At 37.5% G+C, this 18,334-nt stretch overlaps 1 long non-coding RNA gene across 1 annotated transcript in view; it reads left to right on the top strand.

Moving 5' to 3' along the window:
- The first annotated feature begins 2,123 nt into the window (after positions 1 to 2,123).
- The window catches only part of LOC136794721 (uncharacterized), a 96,671-nt gene continuing 80,460 nt past the window's right edge, over positions 2,124 to 18,334 (top strand). Inside the window, exon 1 of the long non-coding RNA XR_010841864.1 lies at positions 2,124 to 2,388. This is a non-coding gene — a long non-coding RNA (uncharacterized lncRNA). The remainder of the gene's footprint in view (positions 2,389 to 18,334) is intronic.

The following is an 18,334-nucleotide window of genomic DNA, read 5'->3' on the forward strand; positions in this document are numbered from 1 at the left end:
AGTACCCTTGTAAAAGAGACCCCAGAGCTCCCTTGCCCCTTTCCCCTCATGTGAGGACACAGTGAAAAGATGGCCATCTATGAACAAGGAAGTGGGTTCTCACCAGACAACGAATCTGCTGGCTCCTTGATCTTGGACTTCCCAGCCTCCAGAATTGTGAAAAATAAATGTTTGCTGTTGAAGCCACCCAGTCTATGGTATTTTTGTTATAGCAGTTCGAATGGACTAAGGTGATAAGAATAAGAAGATGACTGAGGAAGGGGATGGTTTAAAATGGTGACTCTCGAACGTGATCCTGCTTAGAGGGCTGGTTATCACCACAGATTGCTGGCCCCGCTCCCAGAATTTCTGACTCGGTCTGGAGCAGGGAGGAGAATCTGTATTTCTAAACAATTTCTAGGTGCTATTGTTGTTGCTCCTTTGAGGTCTGCACTTTGAGAATCACTGGCTTAGTAAAAAGACAGTCTTTCTTTCTCTTTTTTTTTTTAAGTCAGTAATATGATTATTAGTCACCTCTACAAGAGTAATAACTTAGAAATTATATTTTCACAATTCATTAAACATTTAAACTTGATTTTTATACACAATGGGGTTATAACAGGGCAATGTTAGTTGGTTCAATGTATATTCAGCTTCCAAAGATGTTAACCAATATTTACTAATTTGATAATTGATCTATGTCATCTTAAATTGTTGGTATAATCTTGGATGGAGAAAAGGAAAGTATTTCTGGAACCTCAGGGCACTTTCAATTTTTTTCCCCAGTTTTGTTGAGATATAATTGACATACAGCAGTGACTATGTTTAGGGTGTACAACATAATGATTTGTCTTACATATATTGTGAAATAATTATTACAGTAAGTTTAGTAGATATTCATCATCTTACATAGATAAAAAAAAATTTTTTCTTATGATGAGAACTCTTAAGATCTACTGTCTTAACAATTTTCACATATATCATACAGCAGTGTTAACTATAGTTATGTACATTGTATCCCTAGTACTTAGTTGTCTTATAACTGGAAATTTGTATCTTTTGACCACTTTTATCTAATTCCCCCTCCCCTCACCATCTTCAATGTTTAATTTTTGTCATCTGTGGATAAAAATTACATCATTGTAAATTCATGAAATTTTTCAAGAGATAATATCAAAAGTCTCCAGGGAGTAGCTCACTTCACTAGAAAAGACAGCTTTCTAAAATAAATTGGCAAACTGTACTTTGCATAAATATATGTAACAAAAATCATACTTGGGTTTGTTAAGTACTTTTCTAGGACTTTTGGCCTTTCAGGTTTTTATTTCAGTCATATAGATTGAAACATTTTTTTCAACAGGTCAATATTTTTGCCGGCTTTACTTGGCATCACCTCCAACTCTCACCAGACTTTCCTTCGAGCACTGGGCCAATGCTTGCTGTCAACACACACCCTGAGACGGGAGGGTTATAGAATTGCAGAGCTTGAAGAGAGCGCAGATATTATGGAGTCCAAGCCCCTTCCTTTACATATTAATTTATTTAATAACCATTTATTGAGGTCATGATGTGTTCTCAATGCTAAGCTAGATACCGAAAATATAATATCAATTATAGTAGTAACCATACCATTTATTATTTTTGAGAGCTTCCTATGTACTACACAGTGTTCCAATGCTTTATATGCTTTACTCTTTCAATAGACACAACAAGCCTATGCAGTAGTACTCTTATTATCTCTGAAGATCAAGGATAGACAAACTATGGCCTGTGGCCTATTTTTGTAAGGCCCATGAACTAAAAATGGTTTTTACATTTTTAGAACATTGTAAAAAAAGAGAGAGAGAAGCAGAAAATGCAACAGAAACTGTATTAGGTTTTGCAAAACCTAAAGAATTTACCATCTGGCCCTTTATAGAGAACTTTTCCTGAGTCCTGTTACAGATGAGGCAACTGAGCCAAAAGGAAGTCCACTGTACCCAGGCTGTCTGTCTCTGGGAAAGACAAACTATTTCTGAGTTGCTCACAATTAAGTCCCAGAGAGGTTAAAGAGACTTTCCCGAGTTTTACAGTCAGTTACTGGCAGTGCTGGAACTCTATGCCAAGATTTCCAGTTCAGTGCTATTTCTGATACACCCCAGGATGTTCTTCTTGGTACCTCCCTAGACTAGACCTTAGAAATCATCAGTTTTAAACATGTTGAATACTTTAATTTCTTTTCCTATTTACCCAATGTAAAGTTATCTAATGAGGAGAACTCCAAGGCAGCTCAACTCATTTTGGGATAGATTTAGGGATGAGAAATTTGTTATCAGATATATGGATAGTTGATGTCCCTCATCTGTACCTTATCTTGCCCTCTTGAAAGGTTTGGGCTGCTATGAAGAAGATGTAGCTCTAACTGCCTGGGTAAGTCTGAAAGCTTTTCTGTGGTGATATATTGTATTTTCTTCTTCTCTTTTTTCCTTTCTATTGACTCTGCTACCACATGGTTCTGTAACAAGTTTTAGTTTCCATTTCTTAGGTTAAAATTATTTCTTGCAATAAACTGAAAACTTAGAATGGATGATATACCTTGAGGAGCTCCAAAGTAAATCTTGAGGCCAGAGAGATAATTAGGGCAGTGGCCCAGGTATTATCAAAAGGAGTCTCTGTACCAAAAAGGCAAGTTCTTCATATGCCCTAAAGAGAAGTCAGCCACGCCACATGTCTCTGCCCACTCCTCACATTTAGGATTACATTGATCAATATCCTTATTCCTTGCTAAGGGAAATGCCATTTCACTTGGGCTCAGGAAACGGAATGCAACCACCAATAACTGATCAGTAAAGATACTCATTTTAGATATGAGTAGCCAAGAATCAAAACCACTGGAGGAGAAACCAGCAGCATGAAAGACTTCAAAATGGAAGAAAAAATAGAGAAACTAAATCCTGAGGAAATAGAGTTAGTACAGATATAGGAATTTAATAAAATTCTGTTTATCTCCAGAAAGATTTGAGAAGCTTTTAAACTCAGAAAATAAGAGTAGTAGTTACAAAAAAGAAGCAACTAGAGAACACAAAAGGGCTTTAGGAAATTAAAAACTTGATTTACACAATACCTCATACCCCTCAGTAAAAAGGTTGAATGTAACAGCTGACAACTGAATTCGCAACAGAGAAGAGGTCTAACCAAAATAAGTACAATGCTAACCACATATATAATTTAAATTCTTCTAGTAGCCACCTTACGAAAGTGAAAAACAGGTGAAATTAATTTTAGTGATATATTTTATTTAGCCCCAAATATTATCATTTTCAAATGGAATTGATATGAACAATTATTAATGAGATATTTGCATTCTTTTTTTAAAATTCAAAATGTTTGAGTACCGGATGTGTATTTTGTATTTACAGCACATCTCATTCTGGACCAACCATGCTTCAAGTGCTCAGTGGCCACCTGTGGCTGGTAGTTACCATATTGGACAGCATAGATCTAGGAGGTTGAATTGAAGGAATTATCCTAGAATAGAGTAAAAATGTGAGAGAAAAATGGGGAGATATATTCAATCAGGGATGAAAGAAGAGAGGAAGAGTTAGAGGCTGTTGTAGAAGTTCAGGGGAGATGCATAACAGTGGGGCAACAATAGAAATGGAGATCAGCAGGAGGTGACAGGATGACTTTGGGATAGAAACGTGGGTTTGTTGACAGAAGAGGAGGACCAAGGCATAGTTCTCAGTTTCTGGCTTAGCAGTCTGAAGACCAAAAGGTTCTTTTTTTGAGGGGATGCAATGTAGAACGTAGCCCAAAATTTGAACCAGAGAGATACCATGTGGCATTCTGCTAAGTCAATCTTTTCAGCACCATGTGGTAAGGCTTTTTCTGGACACAGGCAACCTTTCTTCTTACCTTCATTTATTGCAGTCTGAAAAATAATTTGCATATTTTATAAACTAAACTAGCAAAGGGAGAGAAGCATGTCTCACTGTGAATACACAGTCGTTTTAATCAGTATGTGAAGAGCATGAAAGCGAAGCATCAGAAACAGCAGTGACTGTTGAACAGAGAGCTCAGAACCTGATTCCATTGTTCTGTTATTAAGGACTGGGAATTTCCCCCCTTCTCCCGTTCTCCTCCCTAGCAGTTTTCTGGCAATAAGTGCTTTCACCATCTTTTTTTTGTTGTTGTTGGGGGTAGGAGTTTATTAATTTTATTTATTTATTTTTGCTGTGTTGGGTCTTCGTTTCTGTGCGAGGCCTTTCTCTAGCTGTGGCAAGTGGGGACCACTCTTCATCGCTGTGCGCAGGCCTCTTACTATCGTGGCCTCTCTTGTTTTGGAGCACAGGCTCCAGACGCACAGGCTCAGTAGTTGTGGCTCACAGGCCTAGTTGCTCCGCGGCACGTGGGATTTTCCCAGACCAGGGCTCGAACCCGTGTCCCCTGCATTAGCAGGCAGATTCTCAACCACTGCACCACCAGGGAAGCCCTTTCACCACCTTTTGAACTGTGGAAAATACTAAACCCTAAAACCAAAATAACAATTTTCACTTCAGTTCATTACATGTATCTGCTTCTCAGAAACTAGTTAAGGTTAAAAGAGGCCAATTTCTTAAAGTTCAGTGGTAGGACAAAACTACCATTGTTCTTTTTAAAAAGCAAAGTATTGGTGAATTTATATTTATTATCTGAATGTTCTTTATAATCAGAATGTACAAAGATTCAAACCAACACATGCATAATATCATACAGTTTGCCACATGCTTTTCATATATAATCTCATCCAATCTTCATAATTGTTATTAAGGCATTATTACCAACTTTTTAATAGGTGAAGAAGTATGTTTTGAAAGTTTCACTAACATGAGATAATGTACATGAAGTGCTTAACAGAATGGCACAAAATACATGCTGAATGCTATCTATTGCATTCATAATACTACTGGTAATGATAATAATAATAATGGTAATAATGATATTAACTTGTTCAATGTCACATAGTGGTGGGGATTTGAACTCAGGAATCCATGGTAATTTTATGAGCAAATTAACTTGTCAAAGTGAGTCTATCTTTATTCATTTTTATTATAGAAGTAATGTACTTACACAGAGAGTTTGATGGAGAAAAATAAGTCACTCACCCATAATTCTACCATTTCAGTATAATATGTATTATAATAAAAAGTGATTTTAGATTTGTAAAGGTTTCTTTTAAAAAGTATCACTGATGCTTTAATTTGCCTTCTTTTTTAGAATCTTTCTAATTATTTTTTCAGAGTAGAAATAAAAACCACACTGGTTTTCTTCCCTTTTTCTTTCAGTGGCATTAACATATCTAGATTGCACATTCTAATCATTCTAATTAAGAATTGTTTTGGATATTAACCCTCTTTTAGACATTTGGTTTGCAAATATTTTTTCCCATTTCTTAGGTTGCCTTTTCACTTTGTTGAATGTTTTCTTTGCCATGCAGTAGCTTTAGATTGATGTAGTTCTACTTGTTTAGTTTTCATTTCCTGAGCTTTTGTTGTCAAGTACAAAGTAATTGCCAAGATTAATATCAGGAGATTTTCTTTTTTTAAATTAATTTTTATTGGAGTATATTTGCTTTACAATGTTGTGTTAGTTTCTGCTGTACAGCAAAGTGAATCATCTATACATATACATATAACCCCCCTTTTGGGGATTTCCTTCCCATTTAGGTCACCACAGAGCACTGAGTAGAGTTCCCTGTGCTATACAACAGGGGTTCCCAACCCCCAGGCCACAAACTGTGGCCTGTTAGGAACCAGGCCGCATAGCAGGAGGTGAGAGGCTGGTGAGCAAGCGAAGCATCATCTGTATTTGCAGCCACTCCCCATTGCTTGCATTACCACCTGAGCTCCACCTCCTGTCAGATCAGTGGCGGCATTAGATTCTCATAGGAATGCAAACCCTACTGTGAACTGCACATCGAGGGGTCAAGGTTGCACATGGTTCATGAGAACCTAATGCCTGATGATTGGAGGTGGAGCTGAGACGGTGATGCTAGCACTGGGGAGTGGCTGCAAATACAGATCATCATTAGCAGAGAGGTTTGACTGCACAGAGACCACAATAAATCAGTTGCTTGCAGACTCATATTAAAACCCTATCAGTGAGGGGCAAGTGAAAACAAGCTCAGAGTTCCCACTGATTCTACATTATGGTGAGTTGTATAATTATTTCTTTATATATTACAATGTAACAATAATAGAAATAAAGTGTACAATAAATGTAATGTGCTTGAATTATCCTGAAACTGTCCCCCTGCTCCCTGTCCATGGAAAAATTGTCTTCCATGAAACCGGTCCCTGGTCCCAAAAAGGTTGTATGTTCTCACTAGTTGTCTATTTTATACATAGTATCAATAGTGTATATATGTCAATCCCAATCTCCCAATTCATCCCTTCCCCCTCTTCCCCCTTGATATCCATACATTTGTTCTCTACATCTATGTCTTTATTTCTGCTTTTCAAATAAGATCATCTATACCATTTTTCTAGATTCCACATACATGCATTCATATACAATATTTGTTTTCTCTTTCTGACTTACTTCACTCTGTATGACAGTCTCTAGGTCCATCCACCTCTCTACAAATGACCCAATTTAGTTCCTTTTTATGGCTGAGTAATATTCCATTGTATACATGTACCACATCTTCTTTATCCATTCCTCTGTTGATGGACATTTAGGTCGCTTCCATGTCCCGGCTCTTGTAAGTAGTGCTGCAATGAACACTGGGGTGCATGTGTCTTTTTGAATTATGGTTTTCTCTGGGTATGTGCTCAGTAGTGGGATTGCTGGGTCATATGGTAGTTCTACTTTTAGTTTTTTAAGGAACCTCCATACTATTCTCTACAGTGGCTGTATCAATTTACATTCCCAGCAATGGTGTAAGAGGGTTCCCTTTTCTCCACACCCTCTCTGACATTTGTTGTTTGTAGATTGTTTGATGATGGCCATTCTGACTGCTGTGAGGTGATATCTCATTGTAGTTTTGATTTGCATTTCTCTAATAATTAGTGATATTGAGCATCTTTTCATGTGTTTGTTGGCCATCTGTATGTCTTCTTTGGAGGAATGTCTGTTTAGGTCTTCTGCCCATTTTTTGATTGGGTTGTTTGTTTTTTTGATATTGAGCTGCATGAGCTATTTGTATAATTTGGAGGTTAATCGTTTGTCAGTTGCTTCATTTGCAAATATTTTCTGCCATTCTGAGGGTTGTCTTTTTTTCTGTTTATGGTAGGAGATTTTCCTCTATGTTTTCTTCTAAGAGTTTTATGGTTTCACGACTTATATTTACATCTTGAATCCATTTTGAATTGAATTTTTGGATATGTTATAAGAATGCAATTTCATTCTTTTGCATGTGGATATCCAGTTTTCCCAACACAATTTATTAAAGAGACTATCCTTTCCCCATTGTGTATTCTTAGTGCTTTTGTCATATATTAGTTGATTGTTTATGTGTGGGTTTATTTCTAGGCTCTCTTCTGTTCCATTGATCTATGACTCTGTTTTTATTCCAGTACCATATTGTTTTGTTTACTATAGCTTTGTAATATAGTTTGAAATCAAGAGACGTGATGCCTCTTCTTTCTCAAGTTTGTTTTGGCTATTCAGGGATTTTTGGTTCCATATGAGTATTAGGATATTTTTTTCTATTTTTGTGAAAAATGCCATTGGAATTTTGATAGGGATCACCTAAATCTCTAGATCACTTTGGGTAGTATGGACATTTTAACAATATTAATCCTTCCAATCCATGAATATGTAATGTCTTTCCATTTCTTTGTGTCTTCTTCAATTTGTTTCATCAATGTCTTATAGTTTTCAGTGTACAGGTCTTTTTCAATAGCAAAAACCAAATAAACTGATTTAAAAATGGGCAAATGATATGAATAGACATTTTTCCAAGGATTTTCCAAACAAATATATGGAAAGGTGAGCAACATCACTAATTATCAGAGAAATGCAAATCAAACTCACAATGAGATATCACCTCACACTTGTTAGGATGGCTATTCTCAAAAAGACAAGAGGGGCTTCCCTGGTGGCACAGTGGTTAAGCATTCACCTGCCAATGCAGGGGACATGGGTTCGAGCCCTGGTCTGGGAAGATCTCATATGCCACGGAGCAACTAAGACTGTGCACCACAACTACCGAGTTTGCATGCCACAACTACTGAAACACGTGTCTAGAGCCCATGCTCCACAACAAGAGAAGCCACTGACATGAGAAGTCCATGCACTGCAATGAAGAGTAGCCCCCACTTGCTGCAACTAGAGAAAGGCTGCATGCAGCAATGGAGACCCAATGCAGCCAAAAAAAAAAGGACAAGAGAGAGGAGGAGTCAAGATGGTGGAATAGGAGGATGTGGAATTCATTGCTCCTCACAAGTATGTCAAGAATTCATCTACAAATGGAACAATTCCCACAGAGCACCTGTTGAACATTAGTGGAAGACTTCGGACATCTAAAAGAATGAAAGAAAGAAGAAAAAAAGAAAAGTGAAATCAAAAAAGGGACCAGCAATCCTAGTGGGAAGCTGAAGGTAAAAGGAGATGCCCACACTCAGAAAAACTCCCTCACACTGTGGAAGTCATCTGGGACAGAAAAGGACCTTCAGGGGATCAAAGGAGAATGCAGCAGATGGTCTGTGGAAGGCAGGACAAAGTAAGAATTGCACGTATGCTCTACACTGCACCTCTGCATGTTCCAGCCTGACTTTTGAGTTACCTGTTGTGAAAGGAGGCTGGGTGTTGGAAAGTGAGGTTTGGAACGCTGACCCAGGGAGGAGATAGTTGTTGGCTGTGAAAAGACAGCCTGAAAGGACAGGAGTAAGGAGCTCCACCACTGGGAAAGTCTGTGGAAAAAACCTGAGCTACCATAAAAGCAAGGTGTCATTGTTGAGTGGTGTGCAAGGGGCAGAGCCACTATTATAACTCCTTTCCCTAACCACTGGCTTCCTTGGCCTCTGGCACTGGGAGGAGATCCCATCTGAATGAGCCCACTCCCCCCTCAGACCTGGGTCTCCTCTACCCACGAGAGCTCTGGGGGTCTGGGGGCCAACTATTCCAAAGCCTCCTTGGGAATCAGCCCTGGGCACACCTGCCTGGGATAAGAGTCCACTGATGCTGGCGGGGACTGAGTGCTGAGACGTGGGGTTGGGAGAATGGATCTGGGGAGAGGAAAGCTTTTGGGAGCATGGATATAGTAGAGGGGATGGGAATGAGGAGGTGCATGGCCAGGAATGCCCCTAGAGAAAGTGTAGTTTGCCTGAAAAGTGAGGTGCCATTGTTGAGAGGTGTGCAGGGAGCAGGGCTGCCACCAGTCCCATACGCCAGCTCCATTGGGAGGGACACCCACCAGAACAAGTGCGCCACAGTCTGTTCCAACTGTTTGATGGTCCTGCTGCCACAGGCAACTTGCAAACACTATATTCATGGTCTCAATACCTCTACCCTGACATGAGTGAGTAAATGTGCCTCAAGCAACCTCTGCTTTTGCTCCCTCTTGCCGGGGCAAGGAACAGATGCCTGAGAGTGGTGCACACATAGAGGTGGAGTCAAAACCAAACCTGAGTTCCAGGGGTGGGGCGACTAAGGAAGTGGAACAGAAATCTTTCCGTGCAGCTGCACAAGCTGTGGATTACCCGGCCCGAGATCGGCTGGGTAAATCTTACATCTGTGGAATACCTGAATAGACAATGAGTGTTTCAACAATTGGGACCTGTCTAGCCTTCACAGCACTGGACTCAGAGGACAAGTACACATGGGAATCAGGCCAGGTCAGAGTCTGAGATGGCTCCACTGTGCCCACAGCAGGTCCAGAGACCTAACTAGAGGTATTGGAAGGTCTCCTGGGGAGATGGGGATTGGCTCTGGCTCACTGTGGGAGCAAGGACACTGACAGAGGAGGCACCAGGAAAATATTCTTATTACTATTATTTTTTGTTTGTTTTGTTTTACTCAGTTGTTGGTGTTGTTGCTTTTATTATTTTTTATCATTCATTTTTAATTTTTACCTTTTTAATATATATAATTTTTTATTTTTCTATTTTTACTATACTTTTGTTGCTTTGCAGTGTTTTTTCTTGTTTTTGTTCTTTTTCTTTTTAAAAATGTTTTCTTCATTTTTTCATTCTTTTAACATGTATATTTTATGTTTTCCATTTTTATTGTTCATTTCCTTTTTGTTTTATTTGTCATTCTTGTTTTTTTTTTAGTTTAGTCCTTATTGACTGTTCTCATATTAGAATTCTTTTGTTTGTTTGCCTGTCCCCTTGGGTTTTTTGTTTGTTTGTTTGTTTTTTCTTTTTTCTGTGTGTGTGTGTGTGTGTGTGTGTGTAAGTGTGTGATGTGTGGTTGTTGCTGTTGTTTTTTGCTCTTGTTTTTGTTATTTCTCTTGAGTTTTGTTTGTCTGTTTTCTTTTCTTTTTTTCTTTTCTCTCTTATCTTTTCTTTCTTTTTTCTTGGGCTGCACTGTGCAGCTTGTTGGATCTTGGTTCCCCAGCCAGGGGTTGGGCCTGGGTGTCCAGGGTGGGAGCATAAAGTTCAAGACGCTGGACTGCCAGAGAATTCCTGGGTCTGGGGAAAAGTAATCAGTATGCATGTTCACAGAAGTATCCATATCAACACAAAGACCCAGCCCCACACAACTACATGCAGGCTCCAGTGCTAGACACCTCACACCAAAGAACCAGCAAGACTGGACCACTGCCCCACCCATCAGCAGACAGCCTGCCTTAAGTCATACTAATCCCACAGAAACCCCAAAACACACCACCTGATGAAGACCTTCCCTACAGAAGGAAAAGACTCAACTCCACCCACCAGAGTGCAGGGACCACGTCCACCCACTAGGAAGCCTACACAAGCCCTTGGACCAAACTCACTCACCAGGGGGCAAACAACAGAAGCAAGAGGAACTATGACCCTGAAGCCTGCAGAAAGAAGACCATAAACACAGTAGGTTAGACAAAATGAGATGACAGAGAAATATGTTGCAGATGAAGGATTGTGGTAAAATCTCACAAGATCAAATAAATGAAGAGAAAATAGGCAATCTATCTGGAAAAGAATTCAGAGTAATAATAGTAAAGATGATCAATAATCTCAGAAATAGAATGGAGGTACAGACCGAGAAGATTCAAAAAATGTTTAACAAGGACCTAGAGGAACTAAAGAATAAACAATCAGTGATGAACAACACAATAACTGAAATGAAATATACACTAGAAGTAAACAACAGCAGAATAACTGAGGCAGAAGAATGAAAAAGTGAGCTGGAAGATAGAATGGTAGAAATAACTGCTGAGGAAAAAATAAAGAAGAAAGAATGAAAAGAATTGAGGAGAGTCTCAGAGACCTCTGGGACAACATTAAGGACACCAACATTTGAATTATAGGGGTCCCTGAAGAAGAAGAGAAAGGGAAAGGGCTTGAGAAATTACTTGAAGAGATTATAGTCGAAAACTTCCCTAACATGGGAAAGGAAATAGTCAATCCAGGAAGCACAGAGAGTTCTATATGGGATAAACTCAAGGAGAAACACCCTGAGACATATATTAATCAAACTAACAAAAATAAAATACAAAGAAAAATAATGAAAAGCAGAAAGGGAAAAACAACAAATAACACACAAGGGAATCCCCATAAGGTCATCAGCTGATTTTTCAGCAGAAAATCTTCAGGCCATAAGGGAGTGGCAGGATATATTTAAAGCGATGAAAGGGAAAAACCTACAACCAAGATTACTCTACCCAGTGAGGATCTCATTCAGATTCAAAGGAGAAATCAACATCTTTACAGGTAAGCAAAAGCTAAGAGAATTCATCATCACCAAACAAGCCTTACAACAAATGTTAAAGGAACTTCTCTAAGGGGGAGACACAAGAAAAGAAAAGGACCTACAAGAACAAACCCAAAACAATTAAGAAAATGGTAATAGGAACATACATATCTATAATTACTTCAAATGTAAATGGAATAAATGCTCCAACCAAATGACACAGACTAGCTGAATCAATACAAAAATAATACACATATGTATGCTGTCTACAAGAGACCCACTTCAGACCTAGGGACACATACATACTGAAAGTGAAGGGATGGAAAAAGATATTCCATAGAAATGCGAATCAAAAGAAAGCTGGAGTGACAATACACATATCAGACAAACACACTTAAAAATAGAGACTATTACAAGAGACAAGGAAGGACCCTACATAATGAAAAAGGAATCAATCCAAGAAGAAGATAAAACAATTGTAAATATCTATACACCCAACACAGGAGCACCTCAATACCTAAGGCAAATGCTAATAGCCATAAAAGGGGAAATAAAGTCACCCACAATAACGGTGGGGGGCTTTAACACCTCACGTACACTAATGGACAGATCATCCAAACATAAAATCAATAAGGAAACACAAACTTTAAATGACACAATAGACCAGAGAGATTTAATTGATATTTATAGGACATTCCATCCAAAAAGAACAGATTACACTTTCTTCCCAAGTGCACACAGAACATTCTCCAGGATAGATCACCTCTTGGGTCACAAATCAAGCCTCAGTAAATTTAAGAAAATTGAAATCATATCAAGCTTCTTTTCAGACCACAGTGCTATGAGATTAGAAATCAACTACAGGGAAAAAAATGTAAAAAACACAAACACATGGACACTAAACAATACATTATTAAATAAACAAGAGATCACTGAAGAAATCAAAGAGGAAATCAAAAAATACCTAGAGGGCTTCCCTGGTGGTGCAGTGGTTGGGAGTCCACCTGCCGATGCAGGAGATATGGGTTTGTGCCCCAGTCCAAGAAGATCCCACATGCCACAGAGTGGCTAGGCCCGTGAGCCATGGCTGCTGGACCTGCACATCTGGAGCCTGTGCTCCGCAAAGGGAGAGGCCACAACAGTGAGAGGCCCATGTACTACAAAACAAACAAACAAACAAACAAACAAAACCTAGAGACAAATGACAATGAAAACATGATGATACAAAACCTATGGGATGCAGCAAAAGCAGTTCTAAAAGGGAAGTTTATAGCTATACAAGCCTACCTCAAGGAATAAGAAAAATCTCAAATAACCAATCTAACCTTAAACCTAAAGGAACTAGAGAAAAAAGAACAAACAAAACCCAAAGTTAGTAGAAGGAAAGAAATCATAAAGATCAGAGCAGAAATAAATGAAATAGAAACAAAGAAAACAATAGCACAGATCAATAAAACTAAAAGCTGGTTCTTAGACAAGATAAGCAAAATTGATAAACCATTAGCCAGACTCATCAAGAAAAAGAGGGAGAAGACTCAAATCAATAAAATTAGAAATGAAAAAGGAGAAGTTACAGCAGACACCACAGAAATACAGAGTATCCTGAGACACTACTACAAGCAACTCTATGTCAATAAAATGGACAACCTGGAAGAAATGGACAAATTCTTAAAAATGTTTACCCTTCCAAGACTGAATGAGGAAGAAAGAGAAAATATGAACAGACCAATCACAAGTAATGAAAATTAAACTGTGATTAACAATCTTCCAAGAAACAAAATTCCAGGACCAGATGGCTTCACAGGCGAATTCTATCAAACATTTAGAGAAGAGCTAACACTCATCCTTCTCAAACTCTTCCAAAAAATTACAGAGGAAGAAAAATTCCCAAACTCATTCTATGAGGCCACTATCACCCTGATACCAAAAACAGACAAAGATACTACAAAAAAGGAAAATTACAGACCTATATCACTCATGAATATAGATGCAAAAATCCTCAACAAAATACTATCAAACAGAATGCAATGACATATTAAAAAGATCATACACCATGATCAAGTGGGATTTATCCCAGGGATGCAAGGATTCTTCAATATATGCAAATCAATCAATGTGATACAACATATTGACAAATTGAAGATTAAAACCATATGATCATCTCAATAGATGCAGAAAAATCTTTTGACAAAATTCAGCACATATTTGTGATAAAAACTCTCCAGAATGTGGGCATAGAGGGAACCTACCTCAACATAATGAAGGCCATATATGACAAACCCACAGCAAACATCATTCTCAATGGTGAAAAACTGAAAGCATTTCTTCTGAGATCAGGATCAAGGCAAGGATATCCACTCTCACCACTATTATTCAACATACTTTTGGAAGTCCTAGCCACGGCAATCAGAGAAGAAAAAGAAATAAAATGAATACAAATTGGAAAAGAAGAAGTAAAACTGTTAGTGTTTGCAGATGACATGATACTATACATAGAGAATCCTAAAGATGTCACCAGAAAACTACTAGAGCTAATCAATGAATTTGGTAAAGTTGTAGGATACAAACTTAATGCACAGAAATCTCTGGCATTCTTATACACTAATGATGAAAAATTTGAAAGAGAAATTAAGGAGACACTCCCATTTACCACTGCAACAAAAGGAATAAACTACCTAGGAATAAACCTACCTAAGTAGATAAATGACCTGTATGCAGAAAACTATAAGACACTGATGAAAGAATTTAAAGATGATACCAACAGATGGAGAGATATACCATGTTCTTGCATTGGAAGAATCAATATTGTGAAAATAACTTTACTACCCAAAGCAATCTACACATCCAATACAATACCTGTCAAATTACCAATGGCATTTTTTACAGAACTAGAACAAAAAATCTTATAATTTGTATGGAGACACAAAAGACCCCGAATAGCCATAGCAGTCTTGAGGGAAAAAATGGAGCTGGAGGCATCAGACTCCCTGACTTCAGACTATACTACAAAACTACAGTCATCAAGACAATATGGTCCTGGCACAAAAACAGAAATATAGGTAAATGATACAGGATAGAAATCCCAGAAATAAACCCACGCACATGTGGTCACCTAATTTATGACAAAGGAGGCAAGAACATACAATGGAATAAAGACAGCCTCTTCAGTAAGTGGTGCTGGCAAAACTGGACAGCTACATGTAAAAGAATGAAATTAGGACACTACCTAACACTGTAAACAAAAATAAACTCAAAATGGATTAAAGACCTAAATGTAAGACTGACACTATAAAACTTTAGAGGAAAACAGGAAGAACACTGCTTGATATAAACCACAGTTAGGTCTTTTTTGACCCACCTCCTAGAGTAATGAAAATAAAAACAAAAATAAACAAATGAGATCTAATTAAACTTCAAAGCTTTTGCACAGCAAAAGAAACCATAAACGAGACAAAAAGACAACCCTCAGAATGGGAGAAAATATTTGCAAAAAAATATTTGCAAATGAAACAATAGACAAAGGATTAATCTCCAAATATACAAACAGCTCATGGAGCTCAATATCGAAAAAACAAACAACCCAATTAATAAATGAACGGAAGAAGTAAATAGATATTTCTTCAAAGAAGACATACAGATGCCCAACAAACACATGAAAAGATGCTCAACGAATTATTAGAGAAATGCAAATCAAAACTACAATGAGATGTCACCTCACACTGATCAGAATGGCCATTATCAAAAAATCTACAAACAACAACTGCTGACAAGGGTGTGGAGCAAAGGGAACCCTCTTGCACTGTTGGTGGGAATGTAACTTGATATAACCATTATGGAGAACAGTATGGAGGTTCCTTAAAAAACTAAAAGTAGAACTACCATATGACCCAACAATTCCACTGCTGGGCATATACCCAGAGAAAACCATAATTCAACAAGACACATGCACCGCAACATTCATAGCAGCACTATTTACAATAATCAGGACATGGAAGCAACCTAAATGTCTATTAACAGAGAAATGGATAAAGAAGGAGTGGTACATATATACAATGGAATATTACTCAGCGATTAAAAGGAATGAAATTGGGTCATTTGAAGAAACATGGATGGCACAGTGTATGACACTAAAGAGTGTCATACAGAGTGAAGTAAGTCAGAAAGAGGAAAACAAATATTTTATATTAACGCATATATGTGGAATCTAGAAAAATGTTATAGATGATCTTATTTGCAAAACAGAAATAGAGACACAGGCGTAGAGAAGAAATGTATGGACACCAAGGAGGAAAGTGGTGGGGTGGGATGAATTGGGAGATTAGGATTGACATATATACACTATTGATACTATGTATAAAATAGACAGCTGAGGGGAACATACTGTATAGCACTGGGAACTCTACTTAATGCACTGTGGTGTCCTAAATGGGAGGGAAATCAAAAAGGTAGGGGATATATGTATATGTATAGCTTATTCATTTTGCTCTGCAGTAGAAGCTAACACAACACTCTAAAGCATCTATGCTCCAATAAAAATTAATTTAAAAAAAACACAAGTGATACTTGTAGGTGAGGGTATGGAAAAAAAGCAACCTATGTAAACTGTTGATGAAAATATAAATTGGATCAGCCACTGTGGAAAACATCATGGAGATTTGTAAAAATAAATAAAAATAGAAGTAGCATATGATCTAGCAATCCCACTATTGGGTATACAGCCAAAGGAATTGAAATCAGGATCTCAAAGAGATATTGGACCCCTGTGCTTATAACATTATAACATTATTTACAATAGCCACAATATGGAAACAACCTACAACCTAAGTGTCTGTTCACAAATGAATAAGAAAATGTGGTATATATACACTATGGAATATTATTCAGCCATAAAAGGAAGGAAATCCTGTCATTTGTGACCACATAGATAAACCTGGAAGACATTATGTTTAGTAAAATAAGTCAGACAAAGACAAATACTGTAATATCTCACTTAGCTGTAGAATCACAAAAGTCAAACTCATAGAACCAGAGTAGAATAGTGGTTACCAAGGACTGGAGAGTTGGAAAAATAAGGAAATATTGGTCAAAGGGTACAAACTTTCCATTATATGAGGAATACATCTTAATGTACAGCATAGTGACCAGTTAATAATACTGTATTTTATACTTGAAACTTGCTAATAGACTAGATCTTGTGTTCTCACCATACCAAAATAAACAAATAAATAAAAATGGTACTATGTGAGGTGATAAGTGTGTTAATTTACTTGATTTTGGTAATTATGGATATATATATATATCAAACTATCTCATTGTATACCTTAAATATATACAACTTTTATTTGTCAATTATACTCAAGAACGCTGAAAAATTTTTTTTGAACTAAAAAATATGATTCCCCTCCTCCCCATAAAAAAAAAAAGAGAATTAGTATTGTGGATCAGTAATGATTCAGGGAAATGGAAAAATTTATAATTATAAGGAGAAAATGTAAAAATGTTAGTAGTTGTGGTTATACAAACACCTAAAACAATTTAATTGAAGTGTGATATTAATTTATCTAGTAGAGTTGAATACAGTTTATGATGAAAAAAAATCTATCCTTTTCATCTGTTCTTTGATTAGAATCGCATTATCACAATGGGTATTGGGGGGAGATGTTCATCAGTTTTTCCCCCTCTTACACACACTATCAAGGTAAGTGAAAGTTCACTCATACCTTTTACTGCCTGCTCCACACCCCAAGTAATCTCTTAGCATTGACTGGAAATAGCTTTATCCATTTAGACTGACCTCTAATTTTTAATGGCAAGCATTAAAAATCCAATTAGAAATTTAATTAAAATGTGACTTTGCTAACCTGTGTTAGATGGCTTTCTAAACTCTGGGAATAATATTAGAGTCTTTAGCTCATCAAAGACAATAAATCTGCTCATGAGACTTTAAAAATTTATTTTAAACAAGCACTATATAACTACTATCTTAGTTTTGATTCCCATCCCTCAACATTTCTTGTTATATTGATACTTCTGCAATAGCTTCCTGTCTAGTTATTCTGTCTCCGTTCTCTCTACCCCAAATTCATCTTCCATACAGCCATCAGAGTGATTTTTCAATAACACACATTTGATCATATTATTCTCCAACCCTTGCCTTTAATATCCTTCAATGACTCCCTGCCACCCTCAGGATGAGTCTGCCCCCTGGTCTAGATTCTGCCTATTTCCTCAACCTTACACCTTTTCATTTTGCTTTGGATGTTCACAATGGATACAGTCATATCTACAACCTGAAGTTCCTAAAATGGACCATTATTTTCCCACACCTCTTTGCCTTTGCATCTGCTGTTCCCTTCCTCTAGAACTATTCCAGGGTAAGTTTCTCATCCTTTGTACCTCAGCTGTGCATTGCCTGCTGTTTACTTTTTGCACAGATCCTACTAGGCTCTGTGTGCATCAAACCCTACTTCCTCATCCCTCTAGAATCAGGTAGACTGCTTTTCCAGGCTCCCTCAAAGTTAGATATGGTCTTGTGAGTTCTGATGAAAGGAATGTG

Source organism: Kogia breviceps, chromosome 1, assembly GCF_026419965.1.
Source record: "Kogia breviceps isolate mKogBre1 chromosome 1, mKogBre1 haplotype 1, whole genome shotgun sequence".
Taxonomy (NCBI): Eukaryota; Metazoa; Chordata; class Mammalia; order Artiodactyla; family Physeteridae; genus Kogia; species Kogia breviceps.